General features: G+C 60.6%; 1 pseudogene; it reads right to left on the minus strand.

Annotated features, from left to right (window-relative positions):
- On the minus strand, positions 1–5,954 carry LOC137154920 (guanylate-binding protein 1-like; annotated as a pseudogene).
- Positions 5,955–11,588: the final 5,634 nt, after the last annotated feature.

Below are 11,588 nucleotides of genomic sequence, written 5' to 3' on the forward strand. Positions count from 1 at the left end.
CACCCACAGAACCTGTGCGTCTTCAGGTGGCGAGACTCCCACAATGCAACCTGCCTGCAATGCCTTGTGGGGCGAGATATTCCTCCTGCCCCCGCCAGCCGGGGGTCCAGCCCAGCCCACACAGCATGGGGGCTGGGGGCCCTCGGCGTTGCAGACAGAACGACCCAGCACTTTGCTGGAAGTTACTGAGCTGCTCACCACAGGAGTGTCCTGTGGCGGGGGTGTCGCGGGTGAACGGGGCGCTGGGGTGGAGGCGAGCAGGTGACGAGGCTCCTCATCGGAACAGGCGACTGATGAAGCGGCCGGCAGCCCCAGCAGCTCCGCCAATGACGCCGGGTAACACGAAGGGGGCCACCTCGCTCACCACCCCCAGCGCGGAAGAGATCCACGACGGCTTCTGAATCTCCTTACTCTGCTGCTGCAGCCGGCGGATCTCGTCCGCCATGCGTCCGGCCTCCTCCCGGAAACCCTCCCTCAGCAGGGCCTCCTGCTCCTGGGGGACAGCGAGAGTGTCAGGGGGGACCCCAGCCTCTCCCCACGGGTTAGGAGGGGTCACGGTTATAGTGTGGGGCAGGGCTGGGAGGGATGAGGTCCCAGAGGAGGGGGACCGAGTGGAGTGTCTGTCTGTCCCTGTGCCCCCTGCTGGAAGGGACGACCCCTGCTGTGTGTGTATGAGTGCGTGTGCGTGCGTGCGTGTCTCCGTCCCCCTCCTCTGCTGTATATGTGTACGTGTCATTCCCCACACTGCACCCACCAGCAATCCCATCTCTGGCTCTGCCCCATGGACCCATCTAGCCTGGTATCCTGCCCCCAGCCTGCCATTTGCCAGCACCCCGGCTGCCCCATGCACAGACGTCATACCCCTGGGCAGGCTGAGGCATTCTGGAACAGGTTCTGCCCATCCTGCGGGTCACCCCCACAGCTCCAAGCACCCACGGCCCCCCCGCTACCTTCAGCTTCTGATCCACCATCTTGCCCTGCTCCTCCAGCAGCTTCTTCCTGTCACCCTCCAGCTTCTCCTCCAGCTGCCGCAGGTTCTCCTGGTAGCTGCGGTCCTGGTCCTCCAGCTTCTGCTGCAGCTCAGCCTCCTTCTGCCGCAGGATCTGCTGCTCCTGCTCGGCTGCCTCGGCCTGGACTTTGAGGGCTGGGATGGGGATAGAGCCGTGGGTCAGCGTGGGGAGCACCACGGTGACTCTGTCTCCCCCATCCCAGTGGCATGACGTCCCCTCTCCCCCCAGTGGGTACCTGCCATCTCCTTCTCCTTCTCTGTCAGGGTTTCGTCTGTCTGCAGGATGGACTGGACCACCGCCTCCTTGGACTGGAGGAACTCCTGCAGCACCGCGTCAGCCTGGGGATGGAGAGCGGGAACCACAGGGTCAGGGGGTTTGCCTGGGGATCCAGATCCGGGTCTGGATTCTGGATCACAGCACCCGAGAGCAATGGGGGACTGGCTCAGGCAGGTGGGGGCTGGGACATGGGGCTTTTCCTCTCTAGGGAGCGCGGGCTCCCATCCGGCCCCGGAGTCATCCTTTGGTTCCCACTCGACACCCTCAGCGCCTGTTCTGGCTGAGCGGGGCCTGAACCTGGTTTTAAAGCACAAATCGCCCCACCCACGGGCACTGACCGTTCCCCCTCCAGCAGCCCCAGCACAGCAGTCGAGGGCTGGACGGGCCACGGGAACCAGGTCCCTGGGACACGCTGGCGGGGGAAGGGTACGTGGGTGGGCTGGGCTCACACTCTGATGCTGCCCCTGCTCCGAGGAGGATCCAGGAACTGCCCGGCTGGGGAAGGCGATGTCTGGTTGTCAGCAGCACTGCCCAGGCTGCAGAACGGGGGTCGCAGACACACAAAGGCAGGTTCCAGCCCTTTCCTACCTGGATCCCCTTCCCCGGCACCTGCCGGTATCTCTCCACCACCTGTCGCTGGGCATCCAAGAATCGCCGGTAGCCCCCGGGCACCGCGTAGACCCCCCGGCCGATCTGCTCGTCCAGCTCGTCTGCCAGCTCCAGCAGGGCGGCCGTGCAGCGGTCCGAGGAGATGAGCTCGTTGCACCGGCACAGGGCCTGCTTCTGCTCCTCTAGGCAGCGCTGCCGGGATGGGCACAGAGAGGCCGGGAGTGAGGCAGTGTCGGGGGTGCAGAGGGGCAGGGAGGGGAGCCAGGTGAGACCCCAATGGGGCAGAGGCTGGGCTGGAGATTGGGCAGGGTCCCCTTGGCCTGGCACCTCGGCTTTCCAGCTAAGCAGAGCCCGGGCTAGGAGACCCCATAACCCTTGGGGCCAGCGTGAGGGGCCGTACCATGAGCTCCCCTTGGAAGCGGCGGTCATTGTCCTTGAAGGCGCGCGCCATGAACGCCCGCAGCGCCTCCCACTCGCACTGGGCGTGCAGCTCCAGCAGCTCCAGCATCGTCTCCGTGGGCAGCGCCACCCCCCGCGCCAGCTGCTGCTCGTACACAGCCACGGCCTCCCCCACCGCCGCCGAGTTCTCGATCTGCTCCAGGGCCAGCACCGCGCTCTCCATGCAGGGCACCGCCCCGCTGCGGATGGCGTCCACGTAGGTCACCGCCAGGTTCCCCAGCACTGCTGGAGGGGCGGGGTCAGCGCCAGGGTGCCCAGCATAGCCAGAGGGAGAAAGGGCCATGCCATGGGGCCCAGCCCCTCCCACGGCCTCCCCGCACCCTGCCTCATCCTGCACCCCTTGACCTGCCCTCCCAAGCCTGGCACGTGCCCACATCACCCCCGGATGCACCCCACCCCCCATCCCAGCCGGGAATGCACCATGGCCGCCTGAACCTCATCTCTCCTTGGAATGAGCCCATCTTCACCCCCCAGCTGTGGGCCCTGCTCTGTGTTTCTCTGCTGCCCAGTGCCCCTTTGGGACCTGGGCCTCCTTTCCTCAGGAGATGCGTCCCTCCCTGGGGAGATGTGTCTCCCCCACCATCCAGGCCTCTCCCCATCTCCCTGGGGACCCGCTAACCAGACCTGCTCTGTTGGGCTCCCCCTTCCCGGCCTTCTCCCCCACCCACCATGGGTCATTTCCATGTCTCTGCCCTGCCCTAAAGGATTTTCCAGCGCCCCTTCGAACCGCACACCCCAGAGCTCGTCAAAGGCACCAGCATCGGCCCCACCAGTGCCAGTCACCAGGGGACCCTCCCCACCTCGGTTCATCCTGCCCAGCACCCCACGAGCCCTGTTGGTCCCAGCGTAGCACAGCGAGCTGCTGACCCCTGGCCTGAGGGCTACGGACACTCACTGGCCCCAATCACCACGTGGCCACCCGGGATGGTCTTGGACTGCGATGTCTCCCACACGTGGCGGCAGAACCGGGCCACCTGCTCCTGGAACTGGGGCTCCCGCTCGGCCTCCTGAAGATCCTCCAGCCGGGCCAGCTCCCTCATGTTGGCCGGCTGGACAAAGACGAAGCATTTCCGGGCCGGGAAGAACTGGCGGATGCACTCATGGGGCAGGTTGTACAGCTGGATTCGCTGGCTGATGCCTGGGGAGGAGACAGGAGCTGGGCAGCAGCCCTGCACTGAGATGCAGCTGCTTCTGGGGGGCAGCGTGGCGGCTGTTGTGTCTCAAGCAAAATCTGCCAACCCCCTGCAGCATGGTACCCCCTGGGGCCACCCCTGACTGCCAGGAATCCCCCCTCACACTCCTCGGAGCACGGTGCCTCCTAGCATCACCCTAGGACCAGCCCTGACAGCCAGGGAGCCCACCCGCCCCCCGCCTCCTGCAGCCTGGCACCCCCTAGCACCGCCCTGGGGCCAGCACCGCTCCCCTACCTGGCTTTAGTTTCAAGGCGTTCTCCAGGTACTCGTCCTCGCTGATCTCCCGCCCGTCCAGCTCCAGCTGCAGCGTGAAATCCCTCACGGCCCACACGAAGGCCGGGAGGAACCTAATAAACTCAGCCAAATCCTCCCCTTCCCGCCGGCTGCCCCAGCCCGCCGTCTTCACCTTGATGTGCTCCGTCAGCTCCATCACGTAGCTGGGGCCAGCTAAGGAACCCGAGATGCAGTGCCCCCCGCAGGGGTCCATCTCCCTCAGGGCCCCCAAACCCACCTGCAATGGGGACTCAGAAGGAACTGGGCAAAGGGGAAGATATTCCATCACCACCCTGGAAGCAGGGATTGAACCGACGACCACCTCAGCCCTGGAGCTGAAGGAGCGACCCCACAGCTGAGGGCAGTAGTGGGTTGTTACCCCCTTACACGGAGGAGCTGCTAGAGGGTGCTGTGGCACATGCACTTTGCTGTGCATCACAACTTTGCTGGGGGTGAAGTGTTTGGATAGAACCGCAGGACCCTTCCCCAGGGAGAGGGGCCCCCCTCCCAGCTGCCTCGCAAGGATACTGCAGCTGGTCCATGGCGAACTTGTCGATGGTCCCTTTGCTGTTATAGACCAGGGTGTGCTGAGCAGCACGGCCAGCGCGAAGATCCACGTGTCATTCTTTGTGTTTCCCTGGACTGACACCCACCATCACCATCCCCAGTGCGTCCCAGCCACAGAGCTCACAGCTCCTCTCAGAGCAGGGCTGGATCGCCAACTCCTATCACAGAAGAGGAAACTGAGGCAGGCGTGCAGCCTGGCCCACCAGGCCAGTGGAACAGCCCCCAGCACTCTGGAAGCCCAGCTCAGGGCTCTCTCTGTCAGGCCACAGTGAATTTCTGTTCTTAGAGCTGGGAGAGTCGCTATTTGAGGTTGGCGTATTTCCCCCTCACCCCATGAAATCCCCAGCTCCCGGAGGCACACGAAGGAGAAAAGCTCCCATTGCTCGCCTGTTACTAAAGTAATTTTCTGAGCCATGTGGCTGCGTTAAAGCTTTGGGAAGGCGACACCCCCTCCCTACCCCAGATTGACTGGGAAAAATATTTCAGAATAGCGGAAACGACCCGACCGGCTGTTTTTCTAAACGACAATGTCCCGTTTTACAAGGCAAAACACTGCCTTGCTGCCAACAATTTGGCAAACTTGGACCAAGTTAAGAAAAACAAATGGAAAATGAAAATGAAATGTTTGAAAATTATCCAATTTTTTTGCGTGACCTAGCCCCAGGACACGTTTCCCATTTTCAGTCCGAGGCACTTTTCCTCATTTGACTTTTCATCACAATTCAGGACAGGAAAGTTTTTCTATATCTCAACAGTTCTCCCAAGGCGAGCCAAGCACTTCCAGCCACGCACCTGGGCCTTCCTTCCCAGCCCCCACACGGCATCCCCTGCACCCCAGCATTGGCACGGGTCCCATCAGACAGTGTCAGCTCTACCTCAGACAGCACCTCCTTCCCCGACAAGGGACTAGGAGACTAGGTGGTAGTACAGGGAGCTCCTTAAATACATCATCCCCTTTCCCAGCATGCTTTGCCCTGAACTACAATTCCCAGCAGCCCCTGGCAACTACAAGTCCCAACAGCCCCTGCGTGCCAAGGGGCTTTACAGCTGCTCTGCAAATTGGCAGATTCTCACACACTGTCCCCTTCCCCCCACTCACCTTCTCCACATCGCCCAGCCCCTCGGTGTCCAGCAGCACCAGGGTGTGGCTGGCCCAGCGGGGGTGAGGCACGCACCACATCCAGATTCCCTTGGTGTGAGACTGCACCGTGGAGCCCAGCGAGAACACTGGGGGAGAGAGGGACAGACGCAAAGTAACAGAACCAGGATTCCTATCTCCCCCCCCCCTGCTCTAACCACTAGACCCCACTCCCCTCCCAGTGCCAGGGAAGAGAACCCAGGTGTCCCGGTGCCCGTCTGTCTCACCCGTTCTCTTGCCGGCCAGTTTGTTCATGAGGTAGGACTTGCCAGTGCGGTACAGCCCGACGACAGCCACCACCACCACGGGCTGGGGCATCTCCGCAAGCACCCGCAGCGCCTCCTGCTGCACCCGCAGCTCCCCGGCCGGGCTGTTCTCGATCAGGCAGACGGGGGCCGGCATGGGGATCTCCATTGCGCTAGGCAGGCGGCCTATGGACATAGAGCGGGGAGGGTGAGCGCGGGGGGACACGAGATGCAGGGGGGCAATGAGATACAGGGACAGCCCCCCCCACCCACAAGTGTCGCCCGCTGCAGCTCACCCCAGGTGCAGACAAGCCCTGGCAATCCTGCGCATGGCTGCACACCCCCGGCCGGTGCCCCTTTAATCGTACCTGGCGGGGCTGCTGCTGGAGAGGCAGGACGGTTCAGTGGTCAGAGCGTGAGCCTGGGACATGGGTCAAGTCCTTGCTCCATCACTGACTGTCTGAGCAAATCACTCGGGCCAGATTTTTAAAGGTGTTTAGGCATCGCTGCACTCAGCATTGCAAAGCCGAACCATCCCCCCTCTCAGCCGCTCTGTGCCTCAGTTTCCCCATCTGTACAATGGGTATAACAGCACCGCCCTGCCCTCCCCACCCAATGGGAGGAGGGTCCAATACATGAGGCTGTGATGATGGTGCCCATTGAAGGACCATAGACAGGGCAGCCAGAGGCCACGGGGATGGACTCCCTGGGGGCGCACGGAGACCTCTTGCCTCAGTTCCACCCCATCTTCTAGCTCTGTCTGGCTGCCCTGGAGCCACTGTTTCCCCTTTGTAGTAAGAAGTGAGAGCTTAAGGCCTGTAAAACAGGCTAAGGCCTAAATGGAAAAAGCCGAGTGAACAGAAGTATAAGGGGTCACTCAAGTTAACTGAAACTGGTATAGGAAAGTGCTGATACTGCAAGATTGTAAGCCTGCCAAAGTATTACTAAAATATGTAGTAGATAAGAGGTACCAAGATACTAACTCTCTGAAATGACACTTTTATGGGTAGAAATGATACATGGAGTGGCGGTGCCCAAATCAGCCAATCAACAGAAAAAGGTGGTATTAGACTACGTCAGGAGGGTGGCAACTACCTACGTGAAAGGGGGCAGAACGAAAGTGTATGTAACAGTGTATAAAAGAGGGTGTCAGAGGGAATACCGGCGTCCGGTCTAGGGGATAACGGAAAGTCCCGCTGTTGGGCGGAGACCATTGTAACGCCGCCGATATGAAACTGACCCAGAGATACTCTGTAAGTCATTTCTCATTGTGCCGCACACAATAAACCCGGCTTGGGCGCCTTCGTTACTCAGCTAATCTGTGGTCGTGTCGACTCATTCGATCGTGAGAGCCGTCTCAGTTTCCTGCGCAGAGCTGGGACAGCATCTACACAGGGACACACGCACGCAGCCTACACTGATAAACATCGGTGACCGACACACCGAGTACCACACACTTCATTTTTTCATTTCATTTCATTCCCCTGCAGCCGCGCCATGGCTTGGTTCAACCAGCGCGGCCCGTGCCCGCTCTGCAGCGCCCTCCTGCTGCGTGAACCAGGCGCAGCCAGCGCCGACGTGGGGCCGGATCACCTGGTGTGGGGTCACCGAGCAGGAGGGACGGGCGTGTCTGGGGGAAGTAGCCGGCGGAGTGGGTCGGGGCTGACCCCCAGGACCCAGATCAGGCAGAGACATGGGCTGGGGCGAAGAGGTCAGGGTTCAGGTTGTGGGTCTAGGGCTAAGCGGTGATGGTTGGAGATAGGGTCAGAGCTAAGGGGAGGGGCAGAGTTACAGGGCTGGGTAGTTATGGGGTGGGAGCTGTGGGGCAGAGATACGAGGATGGGGGGATGGTGAGGGAGTGCGGGTCAGCGTTCAGGGGTTGGGAGACGTAGTTAGGGTCAGGGTCAGACCCTGCTCCCCACCCCCACCGCCAAGCCAGTCTCCCTCCCACCGCCCGGATCGACCCGGGATCCAGGCCCCGCATCAGCAGCCGCTCCCTTTGCTCTAGCGCCCAGGCGAAGGCCCCAGGCCGCCCTCGTCCGCTGGCTGGCACCTGCCCGGGAACAGCTGCCCCGGTGTCCTGCCCCAGATCGATCCGTGATCGTGTGAGGGGGGAAGGGAGCAGCCGGTGCCCTACCTGCCCCGAGCGAGGGCTGCCCAGCTGCGCTCTGCGTCCGTTAGTTCCCTCCCGCGGGTCCGTCTGTCCTTCCGAGCAGCTGGGAGGCTCCGATTCCTGCCGCAGCGGGTCCAGGAGACACGTGGAGTGTCGGAGGGAAACTGAAAGTAGAAGCGGCGCCGGTTTAACTCCTCCGCAGACCCGCCAGTGACACGAGTTTAACCTGCACGTGACCCGGGCCCGGCTGCAGAGGGAGGCGAGACCCCCCCAGGGTCGCTGCAAAGCTGCCGGCGGGGGGGAATCCCTTCCCCACCCCAGACCTGGCATGCAGTGGAGGGGCTGTGCTGCGTCCTGAGAACCGCTGCGGATCAGAAGTCCTGCCTGCCACCGGCTGGGAACCTAACTGCAGCGTCAGACACCGGTCTGGGAGAACCTGCTCCCCTCCTGCAGCCTGCCCTGCCCTTGGCATTTTCAGGTGGGCTGCCCTAGGCACGGACGGTCACACCCACTCCCCTCCCAGAGCCGGGGAGAGAACCCAGCAGTGAGCGATTCGGGGGGCTCAGCAACCCCCACTGCCCCCCCACCCCCTAGTGAGTCCCCAGAACCACTCACTGCATTGTGGTACTCCCTAGCAGCGCACTGGGACCAGCACGACTGTGAGAGTCAGAGTGGGGGGGCTGGGAGTCAGCTGGGTGCACTTGGGACCACTGTGCTGTGTGTCATGGCTCCTGTACTGCAAACAGTTCCCTCCGCACCTGGAAACCCAGCATGGCAGACCCTGGGTTTACACCCCCCAGGTATCACCCAGGAGGGAGGTGCAGGCCCCAATGACTCCACCCTGCTGCTCCGGAGGGATCATCCCCATGAACTGGGTGGCTGCAGTCTCAGCCAGGTTAAAAACTTGGAGAGATTCCTCCTCCCCGCACCCCTTCTTTTCCCTGAAACCAGCCCAGTGCTAGGAAAGGCAACGGCTGCCTTCAGTTTCCATCTGACTCAGACGTGTTCACCGTATTTAGAGCTGCCAGACCCCATCGTCCCCTCCCTGCCATGGTGCGTGAGTCGGCAACGTGGACAGGTCTACAAATATCTGTTCAATGTGCAGCAGCGACAGATGATCAAACAAAGTCTCCCGCTGCCACTCTATAAATCCCTGGCGCCCCCATGGCCGTGATTCCTGCCTGCGCTTCTGGGCCCCCCGCCCCCAGCTCCGGATAAATCTGTCAGCCTTGGAAAAGGGGCCGAGCAGGGCAGCGAACATGATCAGGGGCACGGCAGGGCAGGGCCCAGCTTCCGCGTGAGGGAGATTAAAAAGCCGGGGACTGTTCGTCTTAGGAAAGAGCCGACCCAGGGGGTATGATCATTGAGGGCTGTAAAATCCTTACTGGTGCGGAGAGAGCGTCACCAGGGAAGTGTTGTTCACCCCTTCGCACAACACCCGAACCCCGGGTCACGCAGTGACATTAACAGGCGGCAGGTGTAAAACCGACTCGCGGATGACTTCCCCCAGCGAACAGGCAGCCTGGGGAACTCCCTGCCAGGGGACGCTGGGAGGCCAGAGGGAGACCTGGGTCCAGAAAGAACGAGATAAGTCCCTGGAGGACGGATCCATCGATGGCTCCTGGCCGAGGTGCTCAGGGACACCACCCCTGCTCCGGGTGTCCCGAGGCGTCTGACTGCCGGGAGCTGGGACTGGACGACTGAAATTGTCTGTCTGTCCATTCGCTCTGTCAGCTGTCAGTGCTGGGCACAGAGTGGTGCTAGGGGCACCATGCTGCAGGGAGTTGGGGGGGGGGGGCTTAGCAGGGGGCGCTGTGGGGTAGGGAGTAGGGCGGGGGGTCGGTAGCGGCACCGTGGTGCTGGGAATAGGGCAGGGGCTCAGCGTGGGGGCACCGTGATGCAGGCAGAGAGACGGGGGTGAGTAGGGGGCACTGTGGGTGAGGGAGTTGGTAGGGCCACTGGTGGGCAGGGAGCAGTGGGCCCGGTCCAAGTTTAAACGTCCTATTCCCGGGCATTTCCTGGCCTGAGAGGCGGGGTCGTGAGGCAGTGTCGAGCTGCTTCGAGCTCCCGCGAAGGTGCTGTGGAGCAGTGACCCCAGCAGAGGATCTGGGCCTGGGGCCAGGCAGGATGAGCCCCTGGCACGGCCTTGGCGAAGGACCTTTGCCAGCCGCGGGCGTGTGACTCCTGCCATGAACCTTGTGGTTTGGGGCACCATGATACCTTGGCTGATTTCCCAGGATGCTGGCTGAGGGGGGCCTCGGAGGATTTCCCAGATCGGCCCTGCGTGTCCAGGAAGTTTATAATATTGGGCAATATGGCTGGGATGCTGGGGATCCCCCACCCCTGTTCTGCACGCAAAGGGCCACCGTTATGCTGAACACTTGTCTGCTGCTTGTTTGCCGCCCGTTCTCCTGCTCCACTCCTAGTTATCAGGCGGGGAGAGAAATTCCTTGGAGAGATACAAGAGCAAACAGCGACTCATAGACTGCACGGTGAGAAGGAACCAATATGATCACCTAGTCTGACCTCCTGCACCGCGCAGCCACAGATCCTCACCCAGCCACTCCTGTAATAAACCCTGACCTGTGACTGAGTTATTGAAGTCCTCAGATCACGGCTTAAAGACCTAAAGGTGCAGAGAATCCACCAGCCAGTGACCCGTGCCCCATGCTACCGAGGAAGGTGAAAACCCCCAGAGCCTTTGTAATCTGCCATGGGGGAAAATTCCTTCCTGACCCCAAATATGGCGATCAGCTAAACCCTGAGCACGTGGGCAAGACTCACCAGCCAGACACCCATGAAAGAATTCCCTGCTATAACTCAGAACCCGCCCATCAAACGTCCCATCACAGGTCACTGGCACATCTACCAGTAGCAGTCAGAGATCAGTCAATGGCCAGACTAGACCGTGCCATCGTACCGTCCCCTCCAGACGTGTGTCAAGCTCAGGTTTGAAGCCAGCTCGGTTTCTTGCCCCCACTGCTCCCCTTGGGAGGCTGTTCCAGAACTTCACTCCTCTGATGCTTAAAAACCTGCATCTAATTTCAAGTCTAAACGTCCTGATGGCCACTTTATATCCATTAGTTCTTGTGTCCACATTGGTGCTGAACTTAAATAACCCCTCTCCCTCCCTGGTGTTTATCCCTCTGATGTATTTATAGAGAGCAGTCAGATCTCCCCTCAGCCTTCTTTGGGTCAGGCTAAACAAGCCAAGCCCTTTGAGTCTCCTCTCATAAGGCAGGTTTTCCATTCCTCAAATCAGCCTAGTCGCCCTTCTCTGCACCTGCTCCAGTTTGAATTCATCTTTCTCAAACATGGGGACCAGAACCACACACACTATTCCAGATGAGGTCTCATCAGCACCTTGTATAACGGTGCTAACACCTCCCTGTCTCTACTGGAAATATCTCTCCTGATGCATCGTAGGACTGCATTAGCTTTTTTCCTGTCCACATCACATCGGCGGCTCATACACACTTCCAGCTGCTGTGTCCCCAGCTTATAGCAAAAGTTCTTGTTGTTAGTCCCGAGGTGCCTGACCTTACACTTTCCACTATTAAATGTCATCCTGTTCCTATTAGTCCAGTTTACAAAGTCATCCAGATCTTCTTGTATGATATCCCGGTCCTTCTGTGTATTGGCAACACCTCCCAACTTCGTGTCATCCGCCAACTTTATTAATACATTTGTGCCAAGGTCAGTAAT

Source organism: Emydura macquarii, unplaced genomic scaffold (assembly GCF_026122565.2).
Source record: "Emydura macquarii macquarii isolate MOO-44397 ecotype Brisbane River unplaced genomic scaffold, CSIRO-AGI_Emac_v2 contig_1315, whole genome shotgun sequence".
Taxonomy (NCBI): Eukaryota; Metazoa; Chordata; order Testudines; family Chelidae; genus Emydura; species Emydura macquarii.